General features: G+C 41.9%; 1 protein-coding gene across 2 annotated transcripts in view; it reads right to left on the bottom strand.

The window, feature by feature from the left end:
- Nucleotides 1-11355, bottom strand: part of EVC2 (EvC ciliary complex subunit 2) — a 192506-nt gene extending 181151 nt beyond the window's left edge. For both annotated transcript variants that reach the window (XM_019526310.1, XM_019526311.1), the window contains exons 1-3: nt 11045-11355; nt 2047-2207; nt 1454-1519 (exon numbers count right to left, since the gene is read on the bottom strand). The gene's annotated coding sequence lies outside the window, so the exon portion shown is untranslated. The remainder of the gene's footprint in view (nt 1-1453; nt 1520-2046; nt 2208-11044) is intronic.
- Nucleotides 11356-12847: the final 1492 nt, after the last annotated feature.

Raw genomic sequence — 12847 nt, 5'->3', positions numbered from 1 at the left:
CCCCCCCCCCCCAAAGGAGCAGGGCCAGGCCCCTCAGTCCCCACTGTCATGGCAGCACTCAGCTGTGTGTGTCTATCTGTACACAGCACTCAGATTGGTTGTTTCAGTCATTGTAATTGGCTGCCAAGAAAACCAATCAGTATGTGAATAAACCATTATGGGCCGACAGACAGATTGAGGCTTTTATTATATTAGAATGGTCAACTTCTTAGGAAAGTAGTACTCAGAATGGCTGAATGCAAGTGGACCTGTACAGAAGAGTGTAATCCATGAGAACCTGAAAATCTTTTGCTTTATTCCTTATTTCACTGTGGTCAGCTCAAGGAAGCCAGCCAGCCAACCTCTCACCTGATAGATCATCTTAAAGCTAGGAGCTGGCATACATCAAAACCAAAAAGATGGAAGCAAAAATGTATAGCATGCAAACTGTGAGTAGTACAGAGGACAGAAAAAAAAAAAAAGAAAACCCCACACTTTGCAGGAATAGAAGAAAAAAAGCTTGGGGAATCATGTGAACATTTATGATTTTATGACTGAGCAATCTTCCTCCATTGAAACAGACAACAAGCAATTAGTGCCCACTGTCTAGCTGAAGCATCAGAGAATCTTCACACTGAGGCCACAGTGAATAAAGATTTCTATGGCAAGGTATATGTGTTTATGATCTACCATAACCTCAATAAAGGAAATCATTGTGGCAGATAGATGATAAAGCAGCCCAGTGCCCAAGAGGCAACCCAGAGCTTGATGATGAAGTGCCTATACACATGATAAATCAGCTTCTTATTAAAAATCGGCCACAGATCAGAGGTTGACAACATTTTGGTCAGCACAGCAAACAGACCAAGTGTATTGCTAACTCATCAAATACTACCAATAGGGTTGGGTGTACAGATACCAGATGTACCCTGAATGAGCATACCTATACAGGTGTAAGATGTAAGGGGTTGACTTGGGCATAGGTGGTCACAATGTAAGTAGATCACGCCAGGTCACAGATTTACCAGAATAGAAGTCAAGGTCCAAAAAAAAGTCAGGCCTGCTTCTGGATATTAAGTGAAGGTAAGGCTGTGGTCAGGGCAAGCTGGGAGATCCAAGATAGGAACAAGAGCACAAACGAACAGGCAAGAGGGTTCAAACCAGAGGTTCAGAGAACAAAGTCTGGTTTAGGAGTTCCAGAGGCACAGCGAGGCAATCCACTGTCCAATCTGAGGTTATAAATCAAGGAGAGGGATATTGGCTCTCTTTCCTGAATTTCTTCCAGCTGGGGTCTGGATCTGCCCTAGGTGGGCCTTGGCCCATTACCATAAACTACATCTAATGATGGGAGATTCGAGTGCAGATTAAACAAACAAACATGTGCACACACACTCTGGACAAAAAACCTGCTTACGAGGCTTGGATCTCAATTTGTTCTTAGATGAACAGAAAAAAAAAATATAGTGAGACTTACCACCGCACATTTCTGAAAAGTTACTCCATACCCAGAAGAGACAGAAGTTCTTGGCACATCTTCAGGCTGAAGAGGAGAAAAAAAAAAAAAAAAAAAGAAAAAAAAAATATGTAGTACATTGACATGTAGCAATTCACAAACTATAAATACAATTTAAGTACTATAATAAAGACTGAGAAAAAGGAGTTAAATCTACTCACAACCTTAGTATCTGAAAGCTCTACTGTCCCAACAATGATTTTTTATTTGCACAAGTCTAAATAATTATGAGGGAGCAGATAGTTTATTATTAGACAACGTGACATGCTCATCATTTGGTGACCACCTTTCCATGACAAAAAAAACACACCATGTAAGGAAGTAAATGCATCACATTGTACATGTGTTTTCTACTTGAATTTCAGAATTTAAGGCAGACACAAGACTCTTCTTGTCATTATAAGGAGATCTTGCATCTAGGATGCTGCTGCTGAAACTATCCAAGGTGAATGTAATCATCTGAGACAGTTAGAAACCATATACTAATTAGGACAGTAGAAAGCTTTTATGTTCCTTACATAAAGGAAACAATACTTAAATCATCTCTTACTGACCAACTGCTGATTAATGGAAGACTCTCGTTTGAACAAAATCTTCTTTGTCCATGAGGGTATCAAGACAAATAAGGAATGGCTCCATTGAATGTCTGGTGCTGCAGAAGTCAAAAGCAAGTCATGGTCTTCGTTTGTTCTGTTTACCAGCAGCAATCCTATACCTGAAAATTGAAGTGATATTGTATCTTAGACAAGATATACAGCATCTGCATCAAAAACTCTTGATCCACTGTGGTGAACACTTGCCACTGTGCGCAGTAACACGAGAGGCTATTATTTGTGCTATGGCAGCCACAAGAAGTTTCAACCATGACTGAGCTGTACATGCATGCACCGTGAGGCAGGCTCTTCCCTGAAGAACTTAGTTTAAAATTAAAAAAAAAAAAAAAAGATAGACACAGGACAAGGACGGAAAGAGGAACAGACTGCTGAAGTGATTTGCCCATGATCACAGTGGGATATTGGCACAATCAAGAATGGAACTGGTTTCCCCGACTCCCAGTCTAGTGAACCGTGCTTCCTATACTCCAGAGGGTCTACTTTAATTAGCAGGCACTTATCTTAGTAGCAGCTGCTTTCAAAATTTAGTCTAGTGCTTTTTTTTTTTTTTTTTAAATACTTATTAAATAAGCTAGAAAGTATATTATAAAAACAGCAGACAATTTTGCCCTCCAACATGCACACTAGCTCTCACTAGAACTCCAAGTGAAAAAGATTTTGTATAGGCATACCCAAAAGCCAGATTTTTTCATTTAAATGAAAATGCAACTTGCATCACTTAGTAGGTTTCAGCCTTAAAACAACTATTAGTAGTGTCAGTACAGAGAAATATTTCAGAAGAGCATGAATAAATTGGAGCATTTTTCAATGTGAGCTGCCTAAATATTAAGAGTCTTATGTTTCATAGACAGTCTGCCACTGAACTATTAAAGAGCTCAATACATATTCAGACTGCATTAAAACATTTCTCATAGTCTTAGAATCTCAAAATTAGTGTCATGTTAACTGCAATGAAATCAATTCAAGGCCACCAGTACAGTAATGCCAATGCTATTTTACAACTTGAACACTTTCATAATTTTCATAAGATATCCAAAAGTCACAAAATAGCTACAAAAAACCCCACACCAAACATACTTAAATTACTTTTATCTAAAGAATGAAGTACCACTCATGCTAAACAAAATCAGCAGTTTTAAAATATTAAGATATAACAACATGGAGCTGGTCAATAAACAGAAGAAAAAATTAATATTTATTTTCTTGTTTTACTTTGTATGTGCGAAATGAATACATTTTCCACTTCTGGTAATGTTTTTCTTCAATATTACTTAAAAGAATTATTTGATAAAGATTCAGTAAAATCCTTACCAACGTTTTTCGTTTAAACAAAACTGGTTTTTTGTTTTGTTTTTTGGTGAGTGAAACATTATAGCAATATTTCTGAAAATAATCTGGATGACAGTTGTGTTATATATAGTGATAGAACATTGTTGCAACAAGATCTTTAATAGTCAACTGTTCTTGTGAAAAGTTCTGTTTACAAAAAGTTTTATTTAAATGGGAAATATTTTGTAAAAAAATTCAAATCGTGAAAATTGAAAAAAAAGACAGTACCTCTTCACTTCACTCTATTTTTCTCCTTCAAAATTGATGGGATCATGTACACTGCAAGTTGACCTAATGCCATATAGCATTTTTCACCTGGAAAGCACTTTTTTGTATTTTCATTTCACCTTTCAGGATTAGGCCTTTATAAGTGAACTTGTTGACTTAAAGAAAGCACTGAAGAACATTATTCATTAACATCAAAGTGATTATGGTTAATGTCATAAATGAGGAGACAATATAAGATTCCAATCTGATAGCTAGCAGCACATGGGTGGTTTTTTGTTTTGCACACAAGCAAATTTTTACTTACTTAATAGAGGGAAATAAAATATATACTACTAACCGCAAGGGTGGAGTCATAAATCATAGGACAACTATAAATAAGGAGATACCACATGATTACTACGGAGTGATATAGTAATGACAGAGCTGGCGTGCATTTCACAGGGAGAAAAGCACATCTAGCACACTGAAGTAACTTGCAGAAGTATACAACTATGCTTCACTTTCAGAGGAGTAACTTTACCCCAAAGCGGAGTGACTCATACAGATTGCATCCTGTTTGTGCTTTACTTAATACAGTATTAAGTATTTTACTTAATACAGTATTAATACTTAATACAATTCCTATTGTAATTAACGTGCTGCATCACTACTTTAAGAAGAGATGCTGTTAGCTGTTTGCAGTCTCTGTAGTATCTGTGACAAATCTGTAAGGACTGATTATTGCCCATCACCAGGGCCTGAAACTGGGACTTCCAAGCTAAACAGCTTGAGTACCACTTGAGTAAAAGAATCAGTTCCTACAGGCACCGTTGACAATCCTTTAGGTATTATCATTAGGTAGGGATGTACAACACAAATATATAGTGGGTCACATTTTTGATAGGGAAAGATGAGATAAAGGCAATGATTGGTCACAAAAACAAAGCAGAGAAGAATTTAAACAGTTTTATAATAACTCAGCAGTCTAGGGTGCCAAATCATGGCACATACCCCTGCATCACAAGACATCTCATACTAACTGTGCAGACACTATCTGTATACAAATTACAGATTACTTTATGCCATGGGATAGAGTCCTACAGGATGGCTGTGATCTCCCCAAGGCCCCCTTACCGTGTCAAGTCGGCCCAGTGGGCACCCTCTATTCTTGCCCATCATGTCTTTGATTGAATAATTGATAGGGAAGCTACCTTAAAGTCCTCTTAGACACAGTCTTGCTTGATTCTCCAGACCCGGCAGGGGGCAGGGTTAGGGTTAGAGTTAGGGTGAGGGGGAGGTGTTCCCAACCCCTGGTGGGTCCCGCTCCAAGATAGATGTCACAACAGGTGTTTCAGGGCACCCTAGCCTTATGGGCGATGTATGGCTCCAGCCACCCCTTTACTACACCTCAAGCCTCGCAGATAACAAGAACATTGTTTGTTCTGGGCCTTGTTGCAATTTGGCCCCTTTTTCCTCTCTGGGCTCTCCGCGGCCCTGTCCCACACCACACTGGCACTTGGGCTCTTCACAGCCCCACCCCGCTCTGTTCCTCACAGCCCTGCAAAGTACTGCGCACTCTCTAGTGCCTGGGGTCCCCATGCTGCCATGGGCTCCCCCTGTGAGGCCTCCTCCTTCCCCTAATAGCCTCACCCAAACCACCAGCCTTATACAACAGCAAGCAATACAGCCCCTGGGTTGTAACATAAATTCAAGCTGCCCAGCTATAACATCATTCAAAACCTACCAGGGAATAATCAGTCCCACAACAGTATCAGGAGCTGCTCATACAGTCAGGCCTCCCTCCTTTGCTTGCTCTGGGAAAGCTCCTTCCCCCTTAGCTGCTAGCAGGGAACTGCTTTCCTAGCCTTGGCCCTGGTGTTAATATATGAGCCAGGTCCTGCCCTTCTTGGTCAGCTGACCACTGGCAGGTGTGGGCCACTCACTCGTTCTGGCTGCCCTAATAACCAGCAGCTGGGGCTTCCAACACACTGATAGGGCTCTTCCCCTGACAGCTTCAGCTCTGTAAAGGAGCAGGGCACCTTAGTGCCCTGTGACACTTTACAATAACTCAGTGATTCTCTATCAGGGTATCATGGCACCTGGCATGCCCTGAGATACTTTTAAGGGTGCTGTGGGGCTCCATACAGTGTTAGCTCTGGTAGGTGTACAAACATGATTCACAAGATAAATCCAGAGATTTCAAATAGGAATCCATGTTATCAAAAACATTCTGAACTACTGTGGATTTTCTGAGTTCTCTGTAACAGAACAGTTGCTCTGTAAGTCAACTGAAAACTAAAAGCTGGCATTTTTCAAGGGGAGCCTTGAGTCTAAGGGATGCGTTGTATCTGAAAAGGTTGAGAAACAATGACAAAAATTAAAGCATTATAATATTTAATCCTTGCTCAGGAGGTACACATAATGAATCTGTGGAGAAACTTGAAGTCTGCTTTATCCCCCACCCCAAGTCCCAACATTCACAAAACTGTTTAGTTATCTTGTCTATTATTGTTTTTTAAAATACATTTGTTTACTATGTTATTTTCTTTTGAATTAATCTCTGTCTTCAAAAGCAGTCACCATACAAAAAACAATTTAAAGTCCTTTCAATTACACACAACAGTGAACATGCAAAGATAGTAAACTACTGCATTTCAATTTCAAATGTTACCATTAGCTTTTCGTGTTTCAAAGTCAAAGCTGTGGGTGTAAGTGAGAAAGATATGATGCATTTTAGCAGGCACAGTGATGCTCAATGAAAGTATTATGCTGTTACTGGAATGCTTGTTTAACTAAAATCACAATTATGCTATGCATAATAGTTACATACAGTAAAATTATGGCATGCTGTTGTACAGGTACTTGGACAAAAATATACAGTAGCAACTGTTTTCTATATGACTACATATGTATAAGGGAGGGAGAGCAAGGTCACATCATATTATGAACCTTACAATCTCCAATTCAATATTACATAGGTCATATCATGGGTTACAAACAAAGCTACAGGTTAAAAACTTTCTTGACCTAAGTGGAAAATGAACTACAGGAATGTCTTCAAATTAAAACAGAGGGTGTGACATTTTTTGAACATGCAGTTGCATGGCAAATTATTATAAATCTACAAAAAGCTACAAATCTATAAAAAGTGAACATCCTGTCAGTGTCAGGCTTGGAATGGAAGCAATTAACATCCCTTCCAAATAATGTTAAATATTTGACAATTCCTTGCAGCAATGCGACTTCTGTATGTGACAAGGATTCCAGACCTTACAATTAGCAAGAAAAATAAATGCATACATGTTAGAATGCATTGTAAAAGCCACATCCAACTCGTAGGTTCAGATTCATTTCCAAATTCAAGGATGCTCTACTAAGAATGTCTCTATGTTCTTGATGTAAGCTAGGGGAGCATGGACTGGAGATAATTGAGGAGAGAGGTATAGGTGCATCTGTTGATGATAGGATGGACATAAGCTGTCACACTGATGCTGCAGTGAAAAAAATTAAAGAAATCCTTGGATACATTAGACAGAACATCTTCACCACAGACAAGAAGGAACAGAAATTGAGAGTATGATCACCTTTTACAAGCATGGGTGAATATAAGAAAAAATAACTTTTTATGCTAAAAACACCACCAGAATAAGACCAAATAGCTAAACATTGGCTATATACAAATGTAAATGAAATATCAGAGTGAGACTTTTAACTATCAGAGAAGTGATGTTTTGGTTAGTCTTCCAAGTAAAGCAGTTGGAGCAAAGAACCTGAATCACCTTAAGACAGAACTGAATACATTTATGAGAGGAACAGTATGACAGGATAGGGAGTTCTGGCTCAACAATCAGCGTGCGAGATGTATGGAACCTGGTATGTGTAATCCCCATTTTGTGGTACAAAGGTGACTACCCTGCAGTGTAGGTATTGTCTGGTAATTCAATGCTTACTGCTTCAATAAAGTTAGGATTTTGTTGCTCCTGCTGGTACTTAGAAAACTCAGAGGTTCCTGGCTAAAGGGTTTTGGTCGTCTGCTCAGGGTCATACTGACTCCCATATCTGGGATCAGAAAATAATTATTTTCCTGACCTCAGTCTGCAGGGATTTTCCTTCCTCTGTAGCAAGGGACTGTAGTCCTTTTCCTAGGATCTTCTGAGCACTAACCCAAGGGTGGACAACCTGCAGTACGCATGGCACAAGTGGCATGGGCACCCTCTGTGTGCGGCACATGACAGACCAGGGAGGGGACAGGCAACACACACAGAAAGGGCAAGGAGCAGAAAACAGAACAGCAGATCAGGCAAGGATCACAGGGCAGGGAACAGAAAGCAGAGCAGCTGATTAGGTAGCAGAAGGGGATTGGAGTGGCACTTGGGAAGGATGTGGGGCTAATTCATGGCAGGCCTGCCAAAAAGGTTAGCCCTTACCACATTAACCAATTACTTCTCTGTAATTAAAATGACAGTGCCCCTGTCAACTATGTTTTTACCTGCTGCATGCCATTGGGTATTTGTAATACTTCAGGTATACTTATGTGTTTGAGTTTGAAATGGCAATTTTGGGAATCCCTTCAGTAAATGATTGTGTGTGAACATAAAGGATTGGACCCAACATCCCGGAAGGCTCCTTCCAATCCTAAATTCCACGAGCAACTTCCTTTAGACCACAGTCATCAAAAATAGAGCCCACGGGCCAGACTCAGCCTAAGGAGCCCAATCATCAAGGCAGCAGTGATGTCTGAGAGTTTCAGACTAGCCCTACACACCACAAGTAGCATGCGCTGGACCCAGGCCTACGCTGTGTACAGGACCCATCAGATACATGCTACACATGGTGCCAGCACACACACTGCACGCAGCACAAGATCCAGTCTGGGGCATGCATTGTACAAGGCACATGACAGTCAGAGAGCACACTGCTTGAGATGTCCACACCAGACCAGTTCTGAATGCTGGATCTGGGGCTGGTCTCAATCAGGACCATACACCAATCATATGAGCCTGATCCAGTGCACAGGAATAGTCTGGCAGGAGCACCACATGTACTGCGTACCCAAATCAGTCCTGCGTGCCATGTGCAGTACAGCCCCAAGAGCCACCCCGCATGCTGCGTGCCATGTATAGGGTCAAGGTCAGTGCATGCTGCATGTGATACTCAAGGCTGGGCCTGGCATGTGTGCTACAAGTAACAAGCATGACCAGCCCAGGGCATATCTACATGCAGCATGCATACCAGACCAGCCCTGTCCACTGGAGCCAGTATGTAGACCTGGTCTGTGGCCCCAATCCATGAAGCTATATGAGCTTGACACCCCTTAGTTTTCTTACCCACTAGGCTCTTTGTATGTAACTGGCACAGAATCTACTACTGCATATTCTACCACCCTCCCAATTTCAGAATTAGGATTCAGAATCATATTTACTCAAATCCAAGACAAGGGTTTTTTCAGCATTTAAGATGGAGAGGGAGCTCCTCATCCTGAATTTGCATACAAGTTGATAGTGGGGAACAGGTAGCTGTTGCAGCTCCATCTCTGACCCAAAGTTAAGATTGGAGCTGCAGCTGAGGCCCACCCCACAGCTGCCTCTGCCCATCCTACTTGTTCCCCCACTTGCCCCCCTGCCTTTTTCCCTGCCCCTGCTCCCTCTACCCCTTGGTTTCCTCTCCACTTATCCATATCCTTTTGGCTCGAGCTCCAGCAGGGCTCTGGTGCTTGGTCTGGCCCCAGCCTGGCCTGGTAGCAGCAGTGGAGGTGGCCACAGCCCCAGCACCCAGATAGCACTACTGCCATTGCAACACCTGCTGCAATGCCAGACTGGGTTCAGAGCAACCATGTACTTCATGCCACAGGCTGGAGCCCTGCCAGAGCTCAAAGATAAACAGTGGGAGGGCAGGCAGCAAAGGGGACCAGGTAGAGGGCAAGTGCTGGGAGGGCAAACATCGGGGGGGGACAGGTTTTGGGGCCCACAGGCAGCAGTGGGGGCAAGTGGTGGCAGGACAGGCAGCAGGGGGCAAAGTGTGTGGGGCAGGGTAAGGTACAAGCAGCTTGACTCTTCTACTGCCTAGGTTAACTCATACATATTCAAGTCTAAGCATTTTAGTAGCCTGGTTTATTTCAACAAGACTACTCTTCTGTTTAAAATTAAGTACGTGGTTCAGTGCTTGTTATAAGGTACAGTTACTTCCTAATTTAATACAAGGAAGAAGACCCAAGAGGTAAAATCTTCAAGACTCGGCCTCCCTACCCATGCCATTTGCTAAAAATCTCAGGCTGCATCACACATCTTCTCAGGTGCCAAATCTGTAATTACCTCAATCCAGCTACAAACTATTACAGATAGCAGCTTCTTCCCGTCTCAGCACTTATGCGAAGTAAATAAAAAAAATTGTAACAAATTGAAAATTGCAGCTCTGAGGGCAACAGGAAATTGGATGTATATTTAAAAAAAAAAGTCAAGGAAATTGAACAGACCTGATTAACTGTGATTTCATTATTTGAGCTCATATTTAATTTAATTAAATAAAACTAATTTCTGAATTAGCCACAGTAAAGGCTGTAGAGAACCCAGGGGATCTCACTCCAGAATATAGATCCAGGATGCCTCAGAGCGCATTAGATTTTGCTTAAGCTTTCTTGACAGATATGCATCCTGGCTCACTGCAGCCTAAGCCGTCAGGGGTTTTGTGACTATCGAAAGGTACTTTCATTCTACAGCACATATAACTGTAGCAAGTGAATATCTCACATTCTTTTAATGCATCCATCACCGTTTGGTTATACAAACGTCTGTCACAGATGGTATAAGTACAGTTGGTTTTGCCTCAGTTTAGGAAATCAGACTACCTGATCTCTTGCGTATCCTTCCAGCCCTCATTTCTATGATTTTGCCCAGTGCTAATTAAAACTTACACTTCGCTGTTCCCCAAACTGTGGGTTGGCTATCAGAGAATGCAGCTATAAATAAGGCACAAGGATGAAATAGCTTAAGTTGAGTAATTACATTCTGCCCTTGCCTGAGCAGCTCCAGGGAGCAGCTGCTGCTACATCAACTTGTATTACCCACAGCTAGGAAAGGCATCAGGGATCATGGCTATATCTACATCTGAGAGAAAAAAATCGTAATTCCTCTGGAGAGCTACAAGTGACAAGGCATTTCCATCCACAGATATTATCTGATAACATAGACATCAGTGACCCCAAAATTGCAAGTCACATTAATAACAGCAAGATTGGCACCAGCAGTTCCTTACAGCTTCCTAGCATCCACCACTGTCCCCTCTGTATTACCTGTATTTTTATTATTTAGTTTGTGTTACTATTATAAGCAAACTTTTTTTTAAAGGATTCTAAGGCACTTGGAGGTTTAAAACAATTGGAAGGGCAGTTAAAATGAATACTTACCTTTCACTCCAAGGCATTCACTCTCATCTGGAATCCACAGCTTATCTTTAACAACCTAAGGTGAACACAAAAGAAAAGTAACTGCAATCTCAAAATCTTATTCACCAAATACATGCCCAGTACTGCTTAGTCTCAAATTGAAACTGTGCTTTACAATAATGCAGTGACCTCTGTTCTTTACATGCTGAAGCTCTGGGGAAGGGAAGAGGCAGAAGCTACAGGACAGAGTACTGGACTTGTAGGCAGAAGGCATGGGTTCTGCTCCTGGCCATGCCACTGATCTGCTGAATGACTCAAGCCAGCTCTGTCCAACTGGTAGCCCATGGGCTGCATCCAGCTACTGAAAAGTTTAACCTGTGGCCCCTTCGAGTTCTGGGTCCAGCAATACTCCCCACCTCTGCTCCAGCTCTTGATGCGGTCCGCCTCTGGGACCTGTCTCCCACAGTCAGGGGCAGTGACAGGTAGCATGGGGCAGAGGCGGTGGCTGAAGCTCTAACTTTCCCCAAGCCCCGGTCAGGACTGGAGCCACAGCCACCCCACCAAATACAAGATGAAGGGATTCCCCCTCACCCCCCGCATTGAATGGGGGGGAAAACTTCATCTTGAATTTGAGTAAATATGGTATTTATCTGCCTATTTATTTACTGTATTCCAATACAGAACTTCATATTTTGTATTACCCATATATAATTAAACATAAACCACATATAATTAAATATAAGCACGCAGAACCAGAACAAAGAAGACCTGGACTGACACAGCTTGCTTCAAGGTAAACACAAGTCCTACCTGCTCCAACACAGCAGATCAACATAAATACGCTCATGGGAATGTTAATGCAAACTGGTCCGTTGCCAATGAATCTTAGAGAACAGAAGCAGCAATACAACTAAAAAAACAAGATTTCAGGCACCTTAATGAAAAGTCTACATATAGGAAATTAGAAAACAGTGGCTGATATTAACAAGGACCAAATCTAGCTTCTAGTAAAATCTGTTTAAAATCAGTCATTTACTTCCATGTTGAACACAATCAGGGCATGTCACTCACATGCAACCTTATGAAAGTGCATCTTTTAAGCATTATATTGTGTGTGCATCCACTGCAAAAGACAAGAAAATGTTTCTCATCTTCTCACCTACTGCTCTACTCTCTGCACTGAAATAAAGGCCCTTGGTATTGTCACTGCTGCCCATGATCATACCACTCAAGTGCAGCATGAGTCTATAACAGGGGCGGGCAAAATGCAGCCCAGGGGCCAGACGTGGCCTGCCAGGCCATTCTATCTGGCCCACGGGGCCCCTAAAAAATTTAGAAAATTAATATTAATCTGCCCTGGGCTGCCTGTCACGTGACCCTCGATGGCTTGCCAAAACTCAGTAAGTGGCCCTCTGCCCAAAATAATTGCCTGCCCCTGGTCTATAAGGTGTTAAGGCAATGAGAGCCAACCTTTCAGGTAGGCATGCCACAAATTAGTCCTGCACCCTTGATTTGTTGTTTTTTTTTTCATTTTTGTTTTTCATTTGTTTCTTCTTCAGACCTTCCATTAATTACACTGCTGGATCTATTATTCCCCATGTCATCATATTAAGGCTATATCTGGTGAATGAAAGTGGATCACCTAGTATATGACCAGATCTTGAATCAGAAACTCTGCCTAGAGATGTGAACAGACAAGTGACAGGAAAGAGGCCCTGAACTCCCTGGGGATCCCCGCTGGGCAAGAGCCACCTTCCTGGTCAAACAGATGGTGAGCATGGCTAGGGCCAGGAGGTGGTTGACCAAGAGGTGCTGGGACTTGGT

The sequence above is a fragment of the Gavialis gangeticus genome, unplaced genomic scaffold (assembly GCF_001723915.1).
Source record: "Gavialis gangeticus isolate Ggan-Ray unplaced genomic scaffold, GavGan_comp1, whole genome shotgun sequence".
Taxonomy (NCBI): Eukaryota; Metazoa; Chordata; order Crocodylia; family Gavialidae; genus Gavialis; species Gavialis gangeticus.
The sequence above is the reverse complement of the archived record's forward strand: the minus strand, read 5'-3'. Positions and strand labels throughout refer to the sequence as shown.